This window comes from Macaca mulatta, chromosome 6, assembly GCF_049350105.2.
Source record: "Macaca mulatta isolate MMU2019108-1 chromosome 6, T2T-MMU8v2.0, whole genome shotgun sequence".
In the NCBI taxonomy this organism is placed as follows: domain Eukaryota; kingdom Metazoa; phylum Chordata; class Mammalia; order Primates; family Cercopithecidae; genus Macaca; species Macaca mulatta.
In genome coordinates this window covers 138,964,687-138,990,999 of record NC_133411.1, presented here as the reverse complement: position 1 = coordinate 138,990,999, position 26,313 = coordinate 138,964,687, and the positions used below count along the sequence as shown (strand labels likewise).

General features: G+C 36.6%; 1 protein-coding gene across 1 annotated transcript in view; it reads right to left on the bottom strand.

Moving 5' to 3' along the window:
• CHSY3 (chondroitin sulfate synthase 3) overlaps positions 1 to 26,313 on the bottom strand; it is a 288,946-nt gene that overhangs the window by 123,396 nt on the left and 139,237 nt on the right. The gene's annotated exons all lie outside the window — the stretch shown is intronic.

Here is a 26,313-nt window from a genome sequence, read left to right as displayed (position 1 = left end):
ATTTTTCTTATAGGGTTTTCTTGGTGACTACTGACAAACAGGAAATCAGCACAACTGAAGACAGCCCACCCTGTGAGCACTTGGACCATCATGTACAGTCAGAGGCATCAATTCAATGCGGCAGAGAGATGCTTTGGTAATTATGAAATCTTCTGAAACTGAAATGGGCAATTAGTGGATTTTCCATCTTATTTTTTAATTTTCATGGGAAACTCAAGTGTATTCAGCTCTTTCACTTGCAATTATAGAGCTAATTAACAGAAATTGGTGGTGCTCTGTGTATGATAATGACACTTAGTTGTTGGCTAGAAAACCAATAAAGAATTACAAATGAAATTAAATTCAATATTGAAACAGGGAACATTGAAGAACGGGTGAGAAGAGGTGATGGCAACTTAAACATTAGATAGTTACATGTAATACATATTTACAGCTGCCTGGACATTTATGAGCCCAGTATCCATTTATTCACTGGGGAACTTATTTACAGACCAACAAACATTAAACTTTCATAGACCTAAACTATGGCTTGGATTTATTTTTGTAAAAAGTTCTACACTTACGTTTGGGAACCTATATAATATTAAATCATTCAACAATGCTTTATTGTGATAGATGTGTGGAACCCAGAGATGAATAAAATATATAGTCGATGTCTTTGATATCACAATCATGTAAACAAAAAAGCAGATATACAAACATACATAATCACTCATATTCTCAAACTCTACCCTAAACATTCCTTTCACCTTCTTGTTCTAACCTATTCTCATCTTATTGCTCTAACCTCTTTCTTCTGAGCATCCTGCCTTCCCTGGATCTTCTCTAGGAGTGGCTGTTTTCTCTTTTAAAAGCCCAGCACCATAGAGTACAGAGGTGGCACAGGTTATCTTCACTGCTTTAACTCTGCTAAACAAACATTCCTACCACTAAAAAAGTCTGTTTTATATAAATATTCTAGAATCATGCTTTCACTACACAGCTGTTTGAGAAGTTGGGAGAGTGAACAAAATTTCATTACTTCAAAGAGGCATTCAATTAGAAAATAAAATTTGAGTGCACACATTGTGTACAAACTCTTCAACTAAGTTTGAAAAGGATATGACAATTTTTCAAATATTTCAAACCATGTTACAAAACAGAACTATGGTGACACATCTAATGAAAATATAAAATGCTGACAAATTCACAGAGAAATATGCAGGATATAAAATGATTGTAGTACATATGAGGAAGAGAACTATCTGGTCAGTGGAATTAGAGAAGGCTTCAGGGAGAGAGCTATTTCACTGTTATTGGAAAGTCCTAATTGTGAGTTTCAGCAAACTAAGATGTGAAAACTTTAATAAAGGATTATTTCCCACCCAAAGTCATCACAACTTTTTTTTGTACAACTGTGTTGTACAAAACACACTTAAAGAAAATAAAAATGAAATGCAGACAGGAGAAGAAACTGAGGTGCTAGTTCACAAAATTCTAAAGCACTATTATGAAACACATTTCTTACATTAGCAGATCACTGAAAAGGAATCTAGCACCCTGGCCTTGCTGGCAGTAGCTCAGGCATGAGATAAAACAGCACTCCTGATGAAATAGCCATGATAAGCCTATCACAGACCCCAGATCCTGAAGGGTGCTGAGAAGCATCCGACAGTGAGGCTTGCTTTTGTGCTCCCTGGCTTGTCCTGCAGCTTACGCCTTTTCCTGGCCTAAATACTCCGAGTAGATGACTCCTTATTTTCTCCATGGAAAAGTTACATTATATAACGAAGTCACCTAATGTCAAAGTGCTATGCAAGTTATGAACAAGTAATAACAATAGAGATAGGACCAAGTAAAGCTTTACTAACCTGAGGATTGGGTGGAATTCTTGAGATTGGTTAAGGATGCTATGCTTAATTTTTTCTCAAATCCCCTTGGGCTAGTCAAGTCCTACTATACAATACACTCCAGTTTCACTTTGTTTGGAGAATGGAACAATATACAAATAATCAGACTTACAGCTAGAGGCCCTAAGTTCAAATTCCATCCTGCTACTAATTAATCATGAACCTCTGGAAAAGTCACTTCACTTTTATGCTCCTTAGTTCTCATAGTATTCAAAAGGAGGGAGGTTTTCTTGGTGGCCTCTCTGGATTCAGCATGCTCTATTATTTTTGGAGCAGCAAAATATTATCCCTAGAGTGTTCTGAAATAATGCCCAGCATAGTTGTGTACAAAATCAATAATAACAGATGATTTTGGTCAGGAATTCAATAATCCTCTAGAATATGTCAAATGAAAGAGATACAGGAACGGGGTATTGAAAAGAAAGTAATGAGTAGCAGAAACTTCTGACACAAACAGTAGAAAATGCTGGTTTGAAGAAGCATGAAGAAATGAGGGGAAAGATTCATGGCTTTTTGTGTTGATGTAGTCTCAGAACACGGTGTGTTCCAAGTTTTGGATTATTTTCCATGGTAGAAGCCAAAATGTGTTTGGGAATAAAGAGTTAATGGCCTGAAAATAGGCTGGGGAGATCTTAATGTAATATAAAGCAGTATGAACAAGGACATTGTTCAGAATTTAAAAAAATTGTGGGCCCTGAACCAATGTGACAGGGGAGGAGACTGTGTGAACCAGACATTTCAGTTTAGTAAACTGGAGTCTCACCAAACTGGAAAAGTCGATGAATGGCTGTGATTAAACAATGATGTCAGACAATAAATTTAGGAGCATATTCACAAACTGGATCAATGTCAGACTAGAAATACAACTTCGTCTGAACCTTTTAAACTGGTGACACAGCAGTGCTATCTTAGATATTTTACACTTAACCAGCTTTTCTTGAGTTGTGAAGCTGATCAGTAAGGTTCTCAGGGACAGTCTTTGGTAGTCTGTGATCTGCACCAGTTTCTCAGATTCACCCAAGAACAAGAAGCTACCCCAGAGAATAGAAAGGGTCACAGAGAGGATGGACCCGAGTGTACTCCATACTATTCTGAGAAGAAACCTCATTTTCTATGAAGTACCCGAAAATCCCCTTAATCAGAAATTCTAAGGAAAGGAGCAGATGAAGGGCCAATGGCCTACACGAGGTGTTTTTTGTTTTGTTTTGTTTTTAATTTCTACTAAACAGAGGCCAAGGGCTACCACTAAATCTTCAATAAATATTCAGACATTGTTAAGAGAGAATTTTACAAGCTGGTTCTAAATGTCAAAGTTGCTAATACCTAGCAAAGGTGTTCTTCTTATTTTAAAGTGGATTTATTCTTTCAAAATAATGAACACTAAGTTCATATTTTACAGGCAAAATCGAAACTACCACCATAAAAAAAAAACACATAACATTTTAAAATAAATTTAACAGTTCTGAGGCTTTGGCATCTGTCAGCTCCGTAGTAGCAAAATAAAGGACTTCTTCCCGATGAATGAGTTACAGAAACCAAGTTCTATTCACAGCATCTGCAGGAAATCAATGCACACAGGGTAATGAAAAAGAAGAGAAAGAAACTACTTTTGCAAACTGATGTGTGCAAAGTAGAAACTATACATGGGTTCCTGACTGTTCACAATAAAAATATTCCCCCTAGGCAACTCCTTAGAGAGGCATATTCTTAAATCTAATACAAAGGTAGCTCTAGAAAAAGCAAAAGCAAATAGCATTTCATGTGCAGCACGATTATTTGGTAATCTATCTAGACTTTCTCTTTTCTCATGGTGAATGACTTTGTTTGGACTTAACTTTCTAGACCCTACAAATCACTTGGAAGAATTCTGGGAGCAGCCCTTGCTCTTGAGAATTCTCTGAGATCAGGCTCTAGATGAGTCAGGCATATGCAGATTTAAACATGTATACTCATTATGTAAAATGTGAAGTCAATGAACAGCAGACAAGACTTTCAACTGTTTCCCAAATTGAGCAAAATTATTTGAACTGTTTTTAAAATTCTTAACATGTGCCATAGAAGTAGGTTTGTTTCTGAAACTTGCCTAGAGCAAGTAAAAGTTATTTCAAAACCACCTTCCTTATCCAAACACAAAAAGGATGGGCAGTGAAGAATTAAAGCAATAAATAGAACTATCTCTAGTCCTTCCTTCCACTGCATAATTGTGTAAAAACTCCTTAACTTCTGTCAGCTTCAATTTTTCTATGTAAAATGGACCTTATATATACATGACAGGACTCCTGTGGGGACAGGAGAGAATATGTGCAAAAAATCTGGGGCATTTTGGATATAGAGAATGTACCTAAAATAATCACTAATAATATATTAGGTGGGAATGTCTATCATCTTATGGGCTACTGATGAAAATATTTTAAAATATAAGATTGTCTCCAGCCCAAACAGCAAGTCAGTTGTCCCTGAGTCTTCCTTAGTATATCTGCAAAGCCTCCTGTGACTACTTTTTTATTAGTCTGAATAGGAAGGCAAACTTAGTCAATATGAGTAATTTCTCCTAAATCATCTTTTTAAAAAATTACTGTTAAAAATCACCCTCATCAGTATTATCTGCCCTTATTGTCCAGGTGTTGCCAATGTGATAGTATTAAGAAATGGGGTCTTCTAGGAGTGATTAGGCAATGAGGGCTCCTCTCCATGTGAATGGGATTAAGACCCAGATAAAAGAGGCTTCACACAGCATTGGGCTACCTTGCTTTCTTGCCCTTCCATCTTCTGCCAGGTGAGGATGCTGCAAGAAGGCCCTCCCCAGACACCAAATACTGGCACCTGGATCTTGGACTTAACAACCTCCAGAACTGAGAGAAATAAATTTATATTGTTTATAAATTATCCAGTCTGTGGTATTCTGTTGTAGTAGTACAAATGCACTAAGACATAACAGAACCCCTGGGAAATGAAAATACTAAATTTATAAAAAGAGAGTACCCCCTCTTCAATTATTTAATGACAACAGTAACAATGAAAGGTTCTCAAGAGGAATGAAGATGGAAATTTAGGGAAAAAGCAAGAAGACAGATATAAAACTATGAGGCAAATATGTATCTCAGATGTCGCAACGATGAAAAATCAGATGAAGAACATTCTAGTACAGTGACAGTTTCACTACTGAAATGCATCCAATTTTGTGAACCTTTATGACAATCAGTGTAGAAGTATAAATGAAAGTTGGGCTCTGAAAGTTAAAGACAAAAGGCTTAGCTGTTTATGCTGAGAGTCCTTTATTTTTTTCTTCATTTTCAGCTACTGTCCCCACCCCCCAAATCAAATACGTGATGAGATTCAGGCCAGTAGATGTATATTCACAAAATTATTGCTCAGATTACATGCATACAATAAAAAACTGTAAAGTTTATCTTCAGTTTTAAAATGGTAAGAAAATAAATTTAAAAATCAAAAATAGATGTAGTCATTTAATATAGAAGACCAAATTCTACGGCTGAATCTTAACAGATGTTAAAACACAAGAAAGAAAAGAATGCTAAAAGAAGCCACACTCAACAAAATCCAGGAGCTATTTATTATCCACAAATGCAAATTTCCTTTTAAATGGAAGTCTGTTTTTCATTTGGGCACTGAATCCCATGTGTAAAACAATCTATATTTTCTTCAACATGTTTTAAAAATTGTGAGTTAATATATACCTTAAAATATGCTTGATATTTATTTGTCTGATATATAGATAGCTTGAATAAGTTATTTACTAAAAAAAAAAAAAAACTTCATAAACTCCGGCAAATATGCAAATTAATAGAACAAATATAGTTTGTATTAGCCTCTGGACCTAATGTTGAAAAATTAGCCGGGCGCAGTGGCTCAAGCCTGTAATCCCAGCACTTTGGGAGGCCGAGATGGATGGATCACGAGGTCAGGAGATTGAGACCATACTGGCTAACACGGTGAAACCCCGTCTCTACTAAAAAATACAAAAAACTAGCCGGGCAAGGTGGCGGGCGCCTGTAGTCCAGCTACTCGGGAGGCTGAGGCAGGAGAATGGCGTGAGCCCGGGAGGTGGTGCTTGCAGTGAGCTGAGATCCGGCCACTGCACTCCAGCCTGGGCGACAGAGCGAGACTCCGTCTCAAAAAAGAAAAGAAAAGAAAAGAAAAATTAGGTCTCTGGTTTATAGAAACACCAATTTCCTCAGAAATTAATTTCACTGCATTTTAAAATATTATTACACAGATATGCACATGTACCCTAGAACTTAAAGTATAAAAAATTGTTCAGTCAAAAAAATTATTTTATTTTATATTCGGGAGGTACATGTGCTTGCTTGTTCCATGGGTATACTGCATACTGATAGAGACTAGGCTTCTAGAGTACCTATTACCCAAATAGTGAACATTTTATCTGACGTAATTTTTCGGCCCTCACCGCCCTCTCACCCTCTCCACTTTTGGAGTCCCCAGTGTCCACTATTTCCATCTTTATGTTCATGTGTGCCCATTGTTTAGCGCTCATGTATAAGTGAACATATTTAGTATTTGGTTTTCTGTTTCTGGGTTGGTTCCCTTAGGATAATGGCCTCCAACTCCATACATGTTGCTGCAAAGGGAATTATTTCACTCTTTATTAAAATGGCCGTGTAATATTCCGTGGTGTATATACACCACATTTTCCTTATCCAGTCAACTGTTGATGGACACTTAGGTTGGTTCCATCACTTTGCTATTGTGAATAGGACAACAATGAACATGAGTACAGTTGTCTTTTGGATAGAATGATTTCTTTTCCTTAGGCTAGATATCCAGTAGTGGGGATTGCTGGGTTGAATGGTGTGCTATTTTTAGTTCTTTGATAAATCTTCATATTGTATTCCCTAGAGGCTGAACTAATTTATATTCTTACAAACAATGTCTAAGTGTTCTCTTTTCTCTGCATCCATGCCAATACCTTTTTTTTTTTTTGACTTTTTAATAATAGCCATTCTGACTCATGTAAGATGCTATTTCATTGTGGTTTTAGTTTGCATTTCTCTGATGATCAGTAATGCTGAACATTGTCTCGTGTGTTTTTTTTGTCTACTTGTATTTCTTCTTTGGAGGAATGACTTTTCATATCCTTTGCCCAGGTTTCAATGGAGTTGTCTTTTTCTTGTTGCATTGTCTGAGTTCCTTATAGATTCTGGACATTTGTCTTTTGTCACAGGCATAATTTGCAAATATTTTCTCCTATTCTGCAGGTTTTCTGTTTACTCTGTTGATTATTTCTTCTGCTGTGCAGAAACTTTTAATTTAATAAAGTCCCATTTGTCTACTTTTGTTTTTGTTGTATTTGTTTTTGGGGTCTTCATCATAAATTCTTTGCCTAGGCCAATGTCAAAAAGAATTTTTCCTAGATTTTCTTCTGTGACTTTTATAGTTTCAGGTCTTACGTTTAAGTCTCCAATTCATATTGAGTTAATTTTTGTATATGCAAAGAGATAAGAGAGATTTCTCTACATATTGCTGGCCTGTTTTTCTAGCACCATTTATTGAATAGGGTGTCCTTTCCCCACTGTTTATTTTTGTCAACTTTGTCAAAGGTCAATTAGTTGTCAGTATGTGGCTTTATATCTGGGTTCTCCATTCTGTTCCATTGATCAAAGTATCTATTTTTGTACCAGTACCATGCTATTTTAGTTACTATGGCCTTGTAGTATAATTTGAAGTCAGGCAGTGTGATGTCTCCAGATTTGCTCTTTTTGCTTAGGATTGCTTTGGCTATTCAGGGTCTTTTCTGGTTCCATATGAGCTTCAGGAGTTTTTTTACACTTCTGTGAAAAATGCCATTGATAATTTTACAGGGATTTCACTGAATCTATAGATTGGTTTAGTACGGTCATTTTGATGATATTGACTCATCTAACCCATGAGCATGGGATGTTTTTCCTTTTGTTTGTGTTATCTATGGTTTCTTTCATTAGTGTTTGTCGTTCTCCTTTTAGAGATCACTCACCTCCTTGGTTAAATGTATTCCTAGGCATTTATTTATTTTGTGTGTGTGTGTGTGTGTGTGTGTGTGTGTGTGTCTATTGTAAGTGGGATTGAGTTCTTGATTTAGTTCTCAACTTGAATGTTATTGGTGTATGGAAAAGCTACTGATTTTTGCACACTGATTTTTGTATCCCGAAACTTTACTGAATGTGTTTATCAAGTCTAGGAGTCTTTAGCTTCTCTAGGTGTATGATCATGTCATAAGCAAACAGAGATAATTTCACTTCTTCTCTTTCAATTTGGAGGCCTTTTATTTCTTTCTCTTGCCTGACTGCTCTGGCTAGGACTTCCAGTCCTATGTTGAATGAAAGAAGTAAGAGTAGATATCCTTGTCTTGTTCTAGTTCTTGGAAAAAAAGGCTTTCAACTTTTCCTTATGCCGTATGATAACTGTGGGTTTGTTGTATGTGGCCTTTGTTATCTAGAGGTATGTTCTGTCTATGCATAGTTTGTTGAGGATTTTTATCATGAAGAAATGTTGAACTTTATCTAATGCCTTTTCTGCATCTATTGGAATGATCATATGGTTTTTGTTTGTACTGCTGTTTATGCAATGAATCACATTTATTGATTTGTGGATGTTGAACCATCCTTGCATTCTGGAATAAAACCCACTTGACTGTGGTAAAGTATCTTTTTGATGTGCTTTTGGATTCAGTTTGGTAGTATTTTCTTAAGGACTTTGCATCTATGTTCATCAGGGATGTTCCCTTGTAGTTTTCTCCTTTTGTTGTGTTCTTGCCTGATTTTGCTACCAGAGTGATACAGGTTTTGCAGAAGGAGTTAGGGAGGAATTCCTCCTCCTTGACTTTTTGGAATAGTTTCAGTTAGACTGGTTCCAGTTTTTCTTTGTACATATTCATTTCAGTTTTTAAAAGTGTGGCTCAGATTCTAGATTTTATTAATAAATACAGCTTTATGCATGTGATTTAAAGTTATAATTAACTATACTATTTTTATTATACCTTAAGATAATCTTCTCTCATAAAGTTCATCTGACATATATGTTCATTTTCTGATGTGAATAAAATTAATTTTATGTTGATAACTCTTTTGAAAAGTATATGATACCTTTTGAAACTTGGTAATGTACTGTGGTACACGTGAGACAGAATAAGGAATTCCTAATTATAGGGTAGTTGTAGTTGGTTAAAACATGTCCACCCATCCCAAAGATATTTATTCATATCAAATCCCTGGAACTTGGGACTCTTATTTTATGGATAAAGGGTTTTTCAGATAGATAAAGGGTTTTTGCAGATGTAACTAAGTTAAGAATTTAGAGTTGAGTTCATCTCAGAGTATGCATGTTGGATCCTGTTTCAGTCAGGGTTCTCTAGTGAAATAGAATCAACGGAAAAGATGGAAATGAGGAGGTAGATTGGGAGAGGGGAAGGGGGAAGGAGTGGGGGGAGAGAGAGAGAAAGAGAGAAAAAGAGACAGATAAAGAGAGAGCAGAGAAAGACTGGTTTTAAGGAATTGGTTTCCACAACTGTAAGTGATGGCAAGTCCAAAATCCATATGGCAGGCTAGCAGGCTTGAAATTCAGGTAAAAGTTGATGTTGCAGTCCTAAGTCTGACATTTAAAGGTCAGGGTAGCAGACTGAAAACTCAGACAGGATTTTTATGTTACAGTCTTGAGACAAAATTCTTTCTTCTCTAAGAAATCTCAGCTGTTGCTCTTTAGGCCTCAGCTGATTGCATGAGGCCCATTCACATTTTATGGAAGGTAATCTGCTTTCTCATAAATATTAATCACATCTTTAAAGTACCTTCACAAAACACATCTAGACAAGTGTCTGATCTAACAACTGAGCACCATAGCCAAGTTGACACACACAAAAAATCAACCTTCATAGTACCTAAATTCAAAGACAAGTGTCTCATAAAAAACACACAAAGAAGGCCATTTGAAGATAAAGCAAAGGGAGGTGGACACAAGTCAAGGATGCTGGTAACAGCCAGAATGACAAAAAGACAAAGAATGAATTCTCCCCTGGAGCCACAGAGGTAGTGCAGCCCTGCTGACGCCTTGATTTCAGATGTTTGGCCTCCAGAAGTATAAGAGAACATATTTCTGCTGTTTTAAGGCACCCAGTTTGTGGTAATATGACAGCCACAAAAAACTAATAGTTGAAAATAGAAAATTAATATGTTCCTCATACTTTTAACCAATCAATCTAAATATTTCCTCTTTTTTCTTTTTGAGATGAAGTTTCACTTTTTTTGTCCAGGCTGGAGTGCAATGGTGCAATCTTGGCTCACTGCAATTTCCACCTCAGGGTTCAAGTGGTTCTCCTGCTTCAGCCCCCCAAATAGCTGGGATTACAGGTATGTGCCACCATACCCAGCTAATTTTGTATTTTCAGTTGAGATGGCATTTTACCATGTTAACCAGGCTGGTCTGGAACCCTTGACCTCGAGTGATCCACCTGCCTCGGCCTCTCAAAATGCTGGGATTACAGGCATGAGCCACCACGCCTAGCTATTTCTTCTCTATTATATTATTTTATGATATTATATGATTTCATCTTTCCTTGTCCATTTTTCATCTACCCATACTTAAGGATAATTTGTCAATGAAGCATTTCAAAAGCAACGAGTACCTTGCACCTAGATTTGATAATAAAAATCAATATGACCAACAAATACAGATTGTTAAGTATAGTGACAATACGGAAAGAAGAAAATCAGACATTGAAGGCTATCTCGAGAGTCATGACAGCAGTGGTAGGAAAGAAGAGCTATTTTAAAGGAAGGTTCATTACAATTTTATTGTATTCTCAATTTTTTAAAAAAAAAGAAATGATGACTCAAATATAGCTAAATATTTGAGATTGGGGAAATAGGAAACAAAGATACATCTGAGAAGAAAGTTGAACAGAGGTGCTCTGTATCTCTCGGTCTCTCTCTCTCTCTCTCTCTCTCTGTCTCTTTGTGTGTGTGCATGTATGTGTTGACACAGGCAGTATAAGGGAAAGGTTGAAAGGAGGCGGGAGAAATAGATAAAGGTCTGAGAACTGAGCATGAATGATGAAAAATTAAGTTTGGCATATGTTGAATTTCACAAACTGGGTAAACATCTTGGTATGAATGTTTTCATCAACAGAGTTACTACTGAAGAAGGTATGGAGAAAGCAAGCCAAAAATTACAGATGAGTCCATCATTAGTCCTTTTATACTTACATTAATAGGCACTGTATCCAACAATATAATTTAATGTGATTTTTGCTACCAATTCTGAAAATGAATAAAAATGCTACAAACAGTAAGATATACTGAGCTAGGTTATTAATGACAAGTATTAGTATTATGGGATCATTGATAAGATTTTCCTTCTAAAAGGATCTCATTAAATTTTCTGTAGTTTTTATACTGAGATATGCAAAGGAAAGAAAAATATTTTAGTTTCAGAAAACAGTGTTAAGGGTGAGAATAATTATTGTTCTTAATTATAACTAGGGAAGTTTTTTAGTAGTAACTTACCACACATGATGTCAGAATCACAAAGTATGTTTACAAACAGCTTCGGAAATAATTTCACTTTATATAGTCCAATAACTTAAGCTTCACCATAATTTCAGGTGGTTTTTTAAAAAAAGAAATGCTAAAAATATGGCCGGGCGCAGTGGCTCATGCCTGTAATCCCAGCACTTTGGGAGGCCAAGGCGGGTGGATCACGAGGTCAGGAGATAGAGACCATCCTGGCTAGCACAGTGAAACCCATCTCTACTAAAAAATACAAAAAAATTAGCCGGGTGTGGTGACAGGCGCCTGTAGTACCAGCTACTCAGGAGGCTGAGGCAGGAGAATGGCGTGAACCCGGGAGGCAGAGCTTGCAGTGAGCAGAGATCATGCCACTGCACTCCAGCTTGGGTGACAGAGCCAGACTCCGTCTCAAAAAAAAAAAAAAAAAAAAAAAAAAAAGAAATGCTAAAAATAAACATATATATATATAGTATTTCCAGGTAGTATATATAGTCTTTGTGCTTTCCAAGTATTGACTCACATAATCCTCTCAACAATCCCATCAAACCGATACTCTTATTATTCCTACTTTATATATGAGGACATTGAGTCACAATAGTTAAGAATCATGCCCAAGACCACATAGCTAGTAAGGGCTAAGACAGGATTTTACCCATGATCTAAATCACTAAGCTACACTACTGTATGCACTGCATGCTATAAATAAAAATGACATTTACTTTAAGATTTTGTGATAGGTATTTGTAGACTTAGTGTCTTTCTTATTGAAATGAAAGCAAGCTGTAAAACAAAAAGATCAATTCTGAAAAGTCAAGCTTCCATGTACCCTTTGCTTTTCTAAGATCAGTGAAGATTCCATCTTTGGTTCATTTTGAAATTCCTTTTCTTACAAATCACGACTATATTTAACAGCCCACAGTATTCTAATGCAATTCTATCAAAGCTCTTTAAGCAAAAGAGAAAGAAAAATTCTAAAGATGGGAACCAGAATAAATGGAATGTTAACATTTTAACAAAAGAGAAGCAAATTTTAAATCAAAGTGAACACGAAGCTGTCAAATTAACTGCTCAGTTTTTTTTTTCTTTAACCAACTTTTCTTTCTGATGAACCAAAACTTTTTTATTGAACTACCTGAGTCAGAGAGTTTGTTTAAATGCCAACTCCATGCCATCAGATACTTTCTGGGTCGATGAACTGCATCCAACCTGGAGAAGTTAGGATGCACAAAGGAAAGAAAGTACAGTTTAAGGTTTTCAAGGCATGTCACACTGACTTTAATTCTTAGATAGAGCATTATAGGCATTCACCTCTTCCACAAAGGAGAATCTTAATAAACATCAAATTCAGCCAACATTAATACTTATGAGATCAAAAGGGAAAGAGAATCAATATCAATTCTTATCCCCCTCAAAATCTTTATACCAGCATCATTTTTTATCATATGTTGTCCCTTGGTGTTGGTGACCAGTAGCCACAATGACAATTCTGCAGGAAGGGGGATGAAGGTGCCACTGCCATTGCCCTACATGAGCTCAGACACTGAGTACATCGTCTTGTTAAAATGCCCGGGACTCAATGGCACTTCACCTGGAAAACTGAGTCCCTTCCCACCACAGTGCTTCTGGCGGCAGTAGCAGCAGCTGCTGCTGTTCTCCTATTCAAAATAATCTTTGGGATGTGTACAGGACATACATATACTACTAGGGTGTATGTGTCATCCTCTCATTTTATGTCCTCAAAGCCATCATGAAACGATTTGATTCCATGAAACTAATTAAGACAGTTCAACTAATAGCTGAATAAACTCCCATATCTCTTCTAACATTTCATCAGTACAAAAAATGCCAAGAACTTAAAATGTTTTCCACTTGTTTCCAACTCTTGTTTCACAATCTACTTATTAATGAAAACCAGGAAAAATCTATACACTAGTTATTAATGGATGTATTTACTTATTGTAGCCATGTATCATAAACTATGAAATAAAAACAAAAGCTATCTTTATAACACTTTTGTAGACTGCCATATCCATAGCTCAGAGAGACTTTTTATTTTCTTACAAAGGGCAAATTCTAAGACATATTGGCAGAAAGGAGGGCATATCAAAGACATAGAATTGTTTGTTGAATCACATCAGGCAACTCACATTCAAAACAATCACTCAGAATTGGCTCAAGATGGGGATCATGCTGCACTTCATTTTCCTATCACAAATCCCTATACATATCAGAAGACAGAGACCCACAGTCAGACACACTCCCCATAAGGTGAAGAGTAGTGATACAAGATTGGAGTAGCCAGGGAGTCCTCCACCTCCATACATACACTTGGACCAGGGAGTGAGAAGGAGATATGATTTTCCACTACCATCCTCAGACCCCATCTAGCCCTGCCGGAGCAGTAAATGCCCCAGGTGGCTGACTACATTAGGTAGGATCAGAAGGCCTCCATACCCAGAGGACAAACTACTAGTATATTCCCACTCCACTCAGCAACACAGCCTAACCACTCACACAACCAGTGGAATCTGAATGCAATAAAATGTTTCAGTAGTCATATAATATTAAAAGCTAGTATTTATTAATACCAAAACACTTCATTATTCTCATAACATTAAAAACCAATACCCATTAAGTAGTAGGTTTCCTTCCAAAAGCACTGCATGTGTTAATAATTTAATTCCCATGAAACCCTGTGAAGTAAGAGTTTTTATATGTGAGGAAACTGAGGCACAGAAATGTGAAGTCACATTAGTAACAGGGTAACTTAGGGAATATTAATACCACAGGGCCAACACATGGTAGAGTAGGAATTTCATCACAGGCCATGCGGCTCCAAGCCTTATCTTCTTAACTACTTCACTAGACTTTTTCTTGAGCTAACAAGGAAACCTGATTCTAAAGATGAGAACATAGACACTTGAGAAAAGCCAATGCCATGAAAAGCAGCTAATAAATATTAATATATTTGAAAACAAAGTTAGAAGAAACTTCTCAAAAATTTAGATTAAGTATAATTAATATCATCAGGGAAATAGGAGGCTATATCCATAACAAAAAATCAATTAATTTTCAGAGAAATGACAAAAATGATCACTGACATTTAAATCTCAATAGATGAGCTGAATAAGAGAATGGGCACAGCGAAAGAACAAATTAGAAGAATGAGCCAGAATTCTCCCAGAAGCAGTTAAAAATATCAAGAGATACAAAGCGTGAAAGTAAAGCCAAAGGATATGAAGGACTGATTCCAATATTTGACGATAGGCTTTCCAGAAACCAAGAATAAGAAAATAAAGCATAAGGACATGTAAAGCAAGCATGGAACAAAATGCCTTAAAACTGAGGAAAGTTTTAAGCTCTTGGATTTAGAAATTCTAATGAATGCTGGGAAAACGAGTAAAATAAACGTATCTTGATATCTCAGGATGAATTTTCTAGATTTATGAGGCATTTATATTTCATTTTTGAGCACCTCAAAATTAAGATAACTAAAAATATACCTAAAAGTGAGCTCATCTGAACATACCCTTTTATTTTCACGATTTCTATCATTAATATTGATATTTTCCCAATTACCCAGGCTCCTAATACAATGCTTTCTTTAACTCTTCCCTTTTCTGACCATATTTATTCTATGGTTCTACTTTATCTTCCCCTGTTATAAAGAATAGAGACTCACTAAGGCCAGCAAAGGAGCCACCATAAGACATAGGTGATAAAGATAAGGGTATCATAAAAAAAGTTTGCAGTCAAAACACATCATAAGCTTGGCTTCCCAATAAGGAACTGAAGGATAGTTCTGGAACTGAGACGGTATGTATGCATTTGAGAATCAGAAACATGAGGACTGACCATCATTATTAACAGATACATTTCTACTCTATGGATTCCTTCTACAGATCTGCCTACCTGGGTTTCCCACCTCCAGTTCACTAATTCTTTCCTTTCATCCTATATAGCTTTTGCTTGATTATAGTTCTTGCTTCCTTATTACTTTTAACTAAAAGTAAACTCATTTTGGTCCTAACTTTGACTCTGCTCTCATTGTCTGTATTTTCTGTTTCTTACTTAAAATCTATTACATTCTAGTTTTCCTTTTACTTAGCTATCATGTGATTCTTTTCTCCTTCAGGAGACTAACTCTATACAGACCAGCTATTTTTCCTCTTAAAACAAACTCTTTTTTAATTATTCAATTTAGGAGTGTTCCTATTTGGGAATATATAAATTATTGAGGTGTGTCTAATCTTTAGGATACTGCCTTCCTCTGAACTTACAATATCTGTAATTATACAAAGGACTCAACTGTTCATCATGGGCTTGTTAACCAATTCACTCCTTGTTTGCTGTATTTCATAATTGTTGAATTTTTGTATTGTTTGTTTATCATGGTTTATAGCTTCCTGTCTCTTCTGGGCATTCCTGTTTTAGTACTGGAGCATTTTTCAGTACTTAAACTTACTGAGTCCATTTGTCTGTCTTATGCAGCATTGAGAAAAATTAAAGGCTTCAGCTTTTCATTTGTAAAATAGAGGCAGAAAAGATAAATTAAAGCCTGTGAATATTATCTAATTATAATATTTAAATGGTATTAAGATGTGAAAAGCCTTGGGTAAAAGACATAGGCCCCCTTACAAGAATAGAAAAAAATAAATATTTCCCAAGTTTGGTTTCAGCACTTCTTGATCAGACAGACGTCTCTTTTTTTTCCCCCTTTGAATAAAATTCCCACTTATTTTCTCTCACAGCAGTTCACAAAATAAGACATTCATAAATATTTTAAGTTCACAAAATAAAAAAATTATTATTGATGGTAAACTGGCATGAGCAGTGCCAAGGGACCAAAGCTTTGTCACAAAATATTTATCAGTATCTTTATGGATAATAATACCAAAAGTAAAATCTTCCCAATGGCAATTATGTAGCTAATAGTTACATAGATAATCGAGAGAAAAGGTATCGGATCACAACTCTTCCACTCACTTGCTCTGGGAACCACACCTCCACTGTGGGAGGAACTCCCAGAAGTTATGACTGCACCATGAACTGCTCACTACTCCTCACTATAGATTATTGGATGGTTTCTTGAGCCCAGATTGGCTAATTAGATTTCTCTCTCCCACTGAGAGAGATTGGGTGAGAGGGAGTCCAGTACCTCTGTCTATGGGGCTACACCATGCAGAGCAGGAGCTGTGGGAATGACCATCTATGGCAGTGTGGACTGAGAGTTCGTGAAAGCTCATCTGCAGAGAGAAAGAAAAGAATGATGCAGATACACCCAGAGAAACAAGAGAGGGGCAAAGTATAGTTTTTGGTTTGCTGTATCCTAATCATTTTAGTACACTCCCGTTTGTTTTCAAGGTGAGTTTTTTTTTTTAAAGAATTTTAATGCACACAGTTGTCATTCTCAATTCTACCTCTGAATATTTTTCTATCATCTCAATGTACTGCATCTAACTTAACTGCCTGTCACCTTCTCTGGCAACTCAAATGCTAATGTCTGGTTTACAAGTCCATTCACAATTTACCACAATTTGCTTTTCTCCCCTTATCTTCCCCAGAATGTTTTACTTGTTTTGCATTTCATCTGCCCGGGTCTCTGTCCCCTGAATACACCTTAAATGGTTATCTCTTTTTCCCGTAAGTTTTTTTGTTTTCCTCAAATGTCTGATTCTGGCTTATCACTCTAGTAATGAAGCTTGTCCTCCTCACAGGAAATGTCCCTGTCCTATCCCCCAGGTATTAATGACATCCTATGATCATTTTCCAGGTCATTCTTTGGGGTTCTATTACATATATATCCATGTGGTTTGAGTTTTCTTCCCTAGTGTGTAAGAACTTGATTACATTGTGAGCACTCCAGGCCCACTGTGTCTCAGAATCATGTTTTTTCTTGGGTTAAGAAAGTAAAGGAGCCTAGAAAGAATCAAAATTTAGTGGACCTGGTAGACAGATGGGCAGTCTTTAAAGAACTTTAGCTCCTTTAAAAAAAAGTTCTATAGTGATTTTCAATTATATTCTTTATATTTTACTTACAGAAGCAACAAATGAATATATCTTTACCCTAAAAACAAATCCAAGCAATATAGAATTGCACAGAACATAATATGAAGCTTCCCTCCATGCACGCCCACCTCCACCACATCCTCATCTCCATCCACTCCCTTCCACAGAGGTGACCGTTGTTAAGAGTTTGGTATACATTGTTCCTAAGTCTTACTAAAGATTTAGTTGCAATTATAAACATGTCTTTCTTTTGTTAACAAAAATCAAATAACACTTTATAGCTTTTAGCATTTTTCCACTTAAGAATATATTTTATATTTTTATGATACTACATTTAAATATACCATATTTTTTGTAATAGCTGCATTAACAGCCCAAAGGTGGGTATATACCAATTAATACAATCATTAACTTATTGATGCACAATAGCAACAATGTCATAGTGAAAAAGATAAATAAAGGTGTTTCATGCGTCAGCTGAGTGTGGTGAAAATTCTGCTGGCTGGTTTTCCTCAAACCTTGCTGAGTCTAGGTGACTGATATGTATATGTAGATGAGTGCCAATACTGAAGATGAGTACATTTACATAGGCCTAGTGAAAATTTTCATTTCCTTGATGGCTAAGACAGATTCTTATCTAGAACTTGAACCCAATTCTATGTGATTACAGTGCCCATGTTCTTTTCATTATATCACGTTTCAAGTTTTAAAACAGAGGTTTTCTTCCTAAATGAGTGCTTATTAAATCTTCCACAGAGAGTAAATTCTATATACAACTAGCTATTGGTGTATTATATTAGATAAAATTATTATTTCTTTATAAAATTTGGTATTTAAAAAGAGCAGTTGGTCAAAACCAGATTTCATGACATAACCATAAATATGTATTCTTTGTGTAGACATAGCACTCTTTCCTCTAGTTGCCAGAAGATATCATTTATAATGTCCCCCTTTATCAATAACATGTTGCTTAAAGATACCACAAATGAAATTTGTTATTTTTAAACAGATAAAGATAATTAATGGAAGGTAATTTGAGTGATTCTCATAAAATCTTTTAACGTGAGATAGAAGACAATTGACATACAACTGCCAGGATTTTTATAACACTAGAACGGAATGCACTAGTCAAAAGAAAAGTACTTAAATACAATGTTGTTGTAGTTTGATGTATATTAACCTATGTGGAGTAGTAAACAAAACCCTACAACAGTAGGTGGCTTAGTAGTAATACTTTGCTTCTTAGTGTTCAAATATTAAAGAGATACAGCTTACAGTCATACCTACAAATTTCTCCATGGTGTCTTTAAAGTGCTGAAAAAACAATCTTAAGGTAAAAGATTCCACTTTAAAACTGCTAGGCAAGCCAGTCAAATAAGTACAAACCACAGAGAAATTTTGCTGTCTCATGAAAAGAGCAAAATGATGATCCCCTTATTCCCCCATTGTACTAACTTTATGCAGCAGAAGAGCCTCATTTCTTCCCATCCCTAAATTGCTAAAGAAGAGGTGTGGTTATTGACAATCTCAAATTTAAAAAAAAAAAAAAAAGATGGGGAGATATATAGGGAACATTTTATAATTGATTCTTGGCTGTGAAGCAAAACTACCCAATTAAGTACCAATTAATTAGTGCATCAAAGAGCATTTTATCATTACATTTATATAGCACATCCTAGCAAGAGAATTTTATCTTCATACTTTGCCAGTTAAGTGAGCTTATCTTGTTACTAGAGTAGTTGACAGCCTCTCCTTCAAATAAAAGATATTTGAAGGTTTTTCCTGAAATTCTAGTTAGGGTCCCTAATTTTGAGGAGCTGCTTATATGGTGGCCTTTGGTCTTGGGCAACAAGTAACAGAACATCGAGAATGGCTTCTTGTTCTTTTCCATGGCATGTGCCAACTATCTGTGGGAAAAATGTAAGGGGACACAGCTTTAATAAATTTTCTTTTTTTCTTTTTTTTTTTTTTTGAGACAGAGTCTTGCTCTGTCACCCAGGCTGGAGTGCAGTGGCCGGATCTCAGCTCACTGCAAGCTCCTCCTCCCAGGTTCACGCCATTCTCCTGCCTCAGCCTCCCGAGTAGCTGGGACTACAGGCGCCCGCCACCTCGCCCGGCTAGTTTTTTGTATTTTTTAGTAGAGACGGGGTTTCACTGTGTTAGCCAGGATGGTCTCGATCTCCTGGCCTCGTGATCCGCCCATCTTGGCCTCCCAAAGTGCTAGGATTACAGGCTTGAGCCACCGCGCCCGGCCATAAATTTTCTTTCATAAGAGAAGCCCTGTACTATACTAGCATGCTCCCAGCTAACATAAAGAGAAGCTCCTCTTTTTGTCAATGAAAGAATTTTTAAAAATATCTTCTTGGTGTGATAATTTCTTGGTGTGATAATTTCAATCATGAAAATAAGAATTCTCAACTCTCATAAATGTCATATTTTATCTTTTATTTAGAAATTCAACATCAGTTCTAAAGTGAGAGTTTAGAGATGTATTAATCTAACTCATGACTTAGAGCCAAATTATAAATGTTGTAAATTATGTAACCACCAGCCCATCCCTTTTGCTGCAACTTTGTGAAGGGGAAGAACCAGGATTGAAAAGTAGGTTTTACTCACCATCAAAATTCTGTATGCGTGTGCGTGTGTGTGTGTGTGTGTGTGTGGTGTCAACATTTGAAATTTACTCTCTTAGCAATTTTGAAATATACACCACTATTTTTTTTTTTTTTTGAGGCGGAGTCTCGCTCTGTCGCCCAGGCTGGAGTGCAGTGGCGCGATCTCGGCTCACTGCAAGCTCCGCCTCCCGGGTTCCCGCCATTCTCCTGCCTCAGCCTCCCGAGTAGCTGGGACTACAGGCGCCGCCACCACGCCCGGCTAATTTTTTTGTATTTTTAGTGGAGACGGGGTTTCATTGTGTTAGCCAGGATGGTCTCGATCTCCTGACCTCGTGATCCGCCCGTCTTGGCCTCCCAAAGTGCTGGGATTACAGGCTTGAGCCACCGCGCCCGGCCAATATACACCACTATTAACTATAGTCGCTATGTTGTGTATCACAAAAAATTCATTCTTCCTGTCTAACTGAAATTTTGTATTATTTGACCACCATCTCCCCATTCCACTCAATGCCCTAGCTTCTGGTAGTCACCGTTCTACTCTCTGCTTTCTTAATATTTATCCTCACCATCTCACTCACAAGTTGGAAGATGACTGAGGAAAGAGAAGGACTTGTAGAAAAGATACATAACAAGAATAAAGAAGAAAAGGAAAAAATATAGAGAGAAGAGGAGCAAGAATGGTGTGGGGGGAGGGAGAGAGCAAGCACAGAGTAATTAGCATAGTTCTGGAAGTTGTTTGTTCCCTAATTGAAAACAGGAGCACATTCAAAAATCTGCAGAGAAACGGCTCTGCCCTATCCAATTATTCCTCCACTCCAACCTGTACTCCATAGATTTAAGGAGACAGAAAAAGAAAACAGTTGCACCTACTGTATTAATTATACAAAAAGAGTGAACATTTTCCAGAGGTATACCCTGAAAATCATAGTTTCAAACTATAAAATAATAAAAGGAAAAGAAATTAAAAATATCTAGAAAAACTCATCAAGGAGCAGGAATGTATTTCAGGGAGTAGCTATATATTTCACTTTATATATACATTTTAAAACTCCTACCATTTTGTGGATGTGAGGGTTTTTGGATGCTTATCACAATATTAAAAATAATAGACTAAACACATAAAAGCCAGTCCTGCGTGGACTAATGATAATGATAAGGATTAGACTTAAGATCCAACAGGGCAGAAAAGTAGAACTCAGAAGAGCCCATCTCTATGCACACATACACACTAAATCCATACTTCAGAAGAGCCCATCTCTATGCACACGTACACACTAAATCCATACTTCAGAAGAGCCCATCTCTATGCACACGTACACACTAAATCCATACTTCAGAAGAGCCCATCTCTATGCACACGTACACACTAAATCCATACTTCAGAAGAGCCCATCTCTATGCACACGTACACACTAAATCCATACTTCAGAAGAGCCCATCTCTATGCACACGTACACACTAAATCCATACTTCAGAAGAGCCCATCTCTATACACACGTACACACTAAATCCATACTTCAGAAGAGCCCATCTCTATGCACACGTACACACTAAATCCATACTTCAGAAGAGCCCATCTCTATACACACGTACACACTAAATCCATACTTCAGAAGAGCCCATCTCTATGCACACGTACACACTAAATCCATACTTCAGAAGAGCCCATCTCTATGCACACGTACGCACTAAATCCATACTTCAGAAGAGCCCATCTCTATGCACACGTACGCACTAAATCCATACTTCAGAAGAGCCCATCTCTATGCACACGTACGCACTAAATCCATACTTCAGAAGAGCCCATCTCTATGCACACGTACGCACTAAATCCATACTTCAGAAGAGCCCATCTCTATGCACACGTACGCACTAAATCCATACTTCAGAAGAGCCCATCTCTATACACACGTACGCACTAAATCCATACTTCAGAAGAGCCCATCTCTATGCACACGTACGCACTAAATCCATACTTCAGAAGAGCCCATCTCTATGCACACGTACGCACTAAATCCATACTTCAGAAGAGCCCATCTCTATGCACACGTACGCACTAAATCCATACTTCAGAAGAGCCCATCTCTATGCACACGTACGCACTAAATCCATACTTCAGAAGAGCCCATCTCTATGCACACGTACACACTAAATCCATACTTCAGAAGAGCCCATCTCTATGCACACGTACACACTAAATCCATACTTCAGAAGAGCCCATCTCTATGCACACGTACACACTAAATCCATACTTCAGAAGAGCCCATCTCTATGCACACGTACACACTAAATCCATACTTCAGAAGAGCCCATCTCTATACACACATACACACTAAATCCATACTTCATTGTACTAATTTGTTCATTTTCTCTTCTTTCCTTCCCATTTTTTAAACCTTTTCCTCTTTCCTTGCTTTTTCTTTACTTCTTCTTTTACAGCCACACATGGGCAAAAGAGTTAAAGCCATTCTTTATTTTTACTTAAAAAAGGAAGAAAAAGGATGAATACTCCTAAGATGTACAAGTTAACACAAGCAAAAACCTGACAATATCTCTGTTCAGTAATTATAAAAAGTGAAATGTTATATTAAAATGTGATTTAACAAAGTTAGTTAAAACATATATTCACATATACATAATGCAATGATAGTATTTGATTTGATTACATAATGAGAAAAGTGATTAAAATATATTGATCTCCATCTCCTGGTTTCTATGCTTTAAATGGAATTAGATATTATTCTTGCTTTGGCATTAGTAAGAGTTCAGTATGTTGTTATTGAGGATTTTAGAATATATTATATAAGAAATATGTATTATTTGAACTTTATTAATTTCAGCTAGTGAACTGTACCCAACAGACTTTTCCTATTATATAGAAGAGAAATCTGGTCCAGGAAAATTCTGGGATAAATAAGGGACCACGATTGTTTCTGGACGGCCAATAAATTACTAACCTATAATATTTCAGAAGACAATTCTTTCCTACAATTTAGTATTTAACTTGCAATTGGTAAGGTGTATTTGTAAGATTCTGTGGTTGCGGGCCCTGTCTGCTTTATTTTGATAACATACTGAGAGGTCATGTGGTACTTTGTACATAGTAGGTGAAAAAGAAAGGTTTGTTGGATGAATGAGTCATTTCAACTCCTAAAAGCAGTTAAAATATTAGAGAACAATATCAGATAAAAGGTGAGATGAGCTAAAGTCATTTCAATACATTCTTGAACATGAATAAAATATTTCCTCTTTTATTTTTGTTTTATTTTTATTTTCCCAAGACTTTTGCAGGATCAAATATTGCAAGTTATCAAATACACTTTTAAATTTTATTGATTGACTTTTCTTATATTTACAGAAGACATGGAAATATATGTGCCCACTGAAATCGCACAGGAGAAACAATACCATATTTTAAATTTTAATTACTTTATTTTAGCAATTTATATTGAGAAAATTTATATTTGTGTTAATTTATTAATTAAAAATCCAATCTCTTCCAAACAGATGACAGTTGAATACACTGAACTTTTAATTAACTTGCTGCCATTGAAGAGATCACAAAATCATCTGATTTTTTTATACAGGTATTTTTAAAAGTAAATTTAAAAAACTGAAATGCTGATTTTATACAAGGTATCCATAAAAATTATTTACTGGTGCTTAGATATCATTTATTTGAGAGCTCTGCCCTGATACCCTGCCCCCATGTGTAATTTCTCTGTTGTTCCAGTGTCGATGATTAGCATGTTCCAATTGACAATTGATTGTATGTTTTACAAGATTGTAAGCTCATTCAAGCCAGGAAGTATGTCATATTTGATATTGTCTCCACTGAACAATAAAGCTGTCTCTGTAGGTACAGCTTCCCACAAAGTAGCTGTTCAACAGATATTTGAGATAATCACAAGATCAAATCCATGAGTCTACAAATTTAAAGTCAAACCCAAACCACGGTGAAAATCTAATTTTGAAGCACCTTAATAACTAGCTAGATTATATTTTCATGATAACATTCCTCTCAGCATCTCCTCAAGCTTTAACTCTATAACATAAACTAAAAGAATAGCATAACACACATAGAATTTGGTTATAAATCAGTCTAACTTTGGTGATAGATAATGTAGTTCACCTTCATTTGTATGCTACACGGCTTCCTAACCTTCACAAAGATTTGGATGCAAGAAATCTAAATTCCAAAAACAGCATTACTTCGACTTAAATGTAATGTGATATTAATAAAGTAGCCTCCTTGAGCCAGTACTTTCTCCCTTTAATATGGTAGTTTTCAAGATGTGGGTATAATGACATGAGTTATAATAGTCGTTTCCTGCCCTTAAGTATTGCTAGCATTAGTAGAGTTGAGGATCTTGCTTACAAAATGAGCAGAAAAGTAGATTGAAGCCACAATAAATGAGGCAAGCGTTTCCAGAGTTCAGCACATCTAGATACTCAGTGAAAATTTCTTCCCTTTACTCCTTGCCCTGCCATTGAGCACAAGAAAATTACCAGAGCAATGAAGTTCGAAGCACATCTTGGCAGGGTTGAGAGCTTTTACCCACTCTGAACAAGCACAAGGTATTCATATTTGCTGACATCATAGTGACAAAGTTTCCATCTCCAAAAATGTACTGATTGGGTAGGACTCAGAGTGAGGCAAATTAGAGGAAAACTACACAAAGCTTCAGTATCCTTCACCAGAAACAGTAGTTCCAGGGCAATGGTATCCCCACGTACTCCCATAAGGAGCACCAAATCTACATCAGATAACTTTTCAGGCACACAGACAGAACTGATTAGTCTTATTTCTGCTCAGGATGCTCTCAGGATTAATTTTATCTTGCCCCACATCCTTGTGTCACTAGCAACCAGACCTCCAGGATCGTAACAGTCACTATGACTCAGACTTTCATCCCGTGTGTTCTGTGCGCATCCCCTAAATCACATCTCCACTCCATTCTAAACACTTTAATGTTACTGCCAGAAACCCACATCTATGATCACTAAATGTTCCTCTACCTTCAATGTCTTTTAAAAATATGTCCTTCCCCTTGCCATAACTCAAATGTGAATGTACCCTGAGCACATCATTGTTTTACTAGCCCTCCCTAGTGAGTGCTTTTTAAATTTTCTTTTACACTCTGTGTACCTCAGGTCCAGGAGGTGAAGATGAGTGTTCTCACTCTACTTTTCCCATTTGTAATTCATTTACTTCTATTAAAAACCCAAACTGACTGGCATGGTGGTGTGTGTCTATAGTCTCAGCTACTTGGGAGGCTGAGGTGGGAAGATTGCTTGAGCCCAGGAGTCCAGGCTGCTATTTAAGCCATGTTCGTGCCACTGCACTCCAGCACAGGCAACAGAGTGAGGCCCTGTCTCAAAGCAAAACAAAACAAAACAAAAACAAAAAACTACTTATGCCATCCAAGTATGCTAGCCGCCATTTTTTCTTCTAGTATCATTTATAAAACTTGGGTCATTCATTGAAGATCCTTGAAGATCTATTGAAGTATCTTCTCTGTCATCCTTCTGTGTTACATCAGCATCCTGGGAATGACCCATCCAATATGCTGACATCTGATTCCTTGACTTTGTCACCTCCAGTAAGCTATTCTTACATTACTTGACAGCCTCCTATTCCCATAACAATACCCTAGTCCTAATCTTCACTTAGAAAAATATCCCACCTCCTTCATCTTCTTTATAATACATATCTCACTCTGACTATATTCTTCTATCCTTTTCATTGACTCAAATACATTTAAAAATTCTACTACTTCATAATGACTTTCACTGACCAATCCACTTTTCTGCTACCCACCACCAATCCCTTTTAGAGTCACTTATTTCTTTGCATGGTTTCACTTCCAAGATCTGTCATTACAGACCTTATAAATATTTCCAACTCCTTAGCCATCCCAGAAAAACTCAGTTTCCCACTCTCCAAAATGATTACTTAACATATTTTCTCCTCCCAATTCAGTTGCAACAGTTTATCCCAATTCCTTTCCCTACTCACTGTTAGCTAATGATTGTACCTTTTACTTTTTTTAAGAAAAAGAAGCTATGAGATGAGAGTTCCCTCACGTTCTTACCATTGAATCTAGAAATCTATCCACATCTGTACCTGTCCTCCCTGCCTTCTCTCTTGTCACAATGGAGGAGGAGTCCCTTCTTTCACAAAAGGTCAATTTCTTCACTTGTACTCTGGATCCTACCTTCCCTTGTCTCCTTACGGATCTTATTCTTGAAAGATATTATCATTGCCTTGTGTGTGTGTGT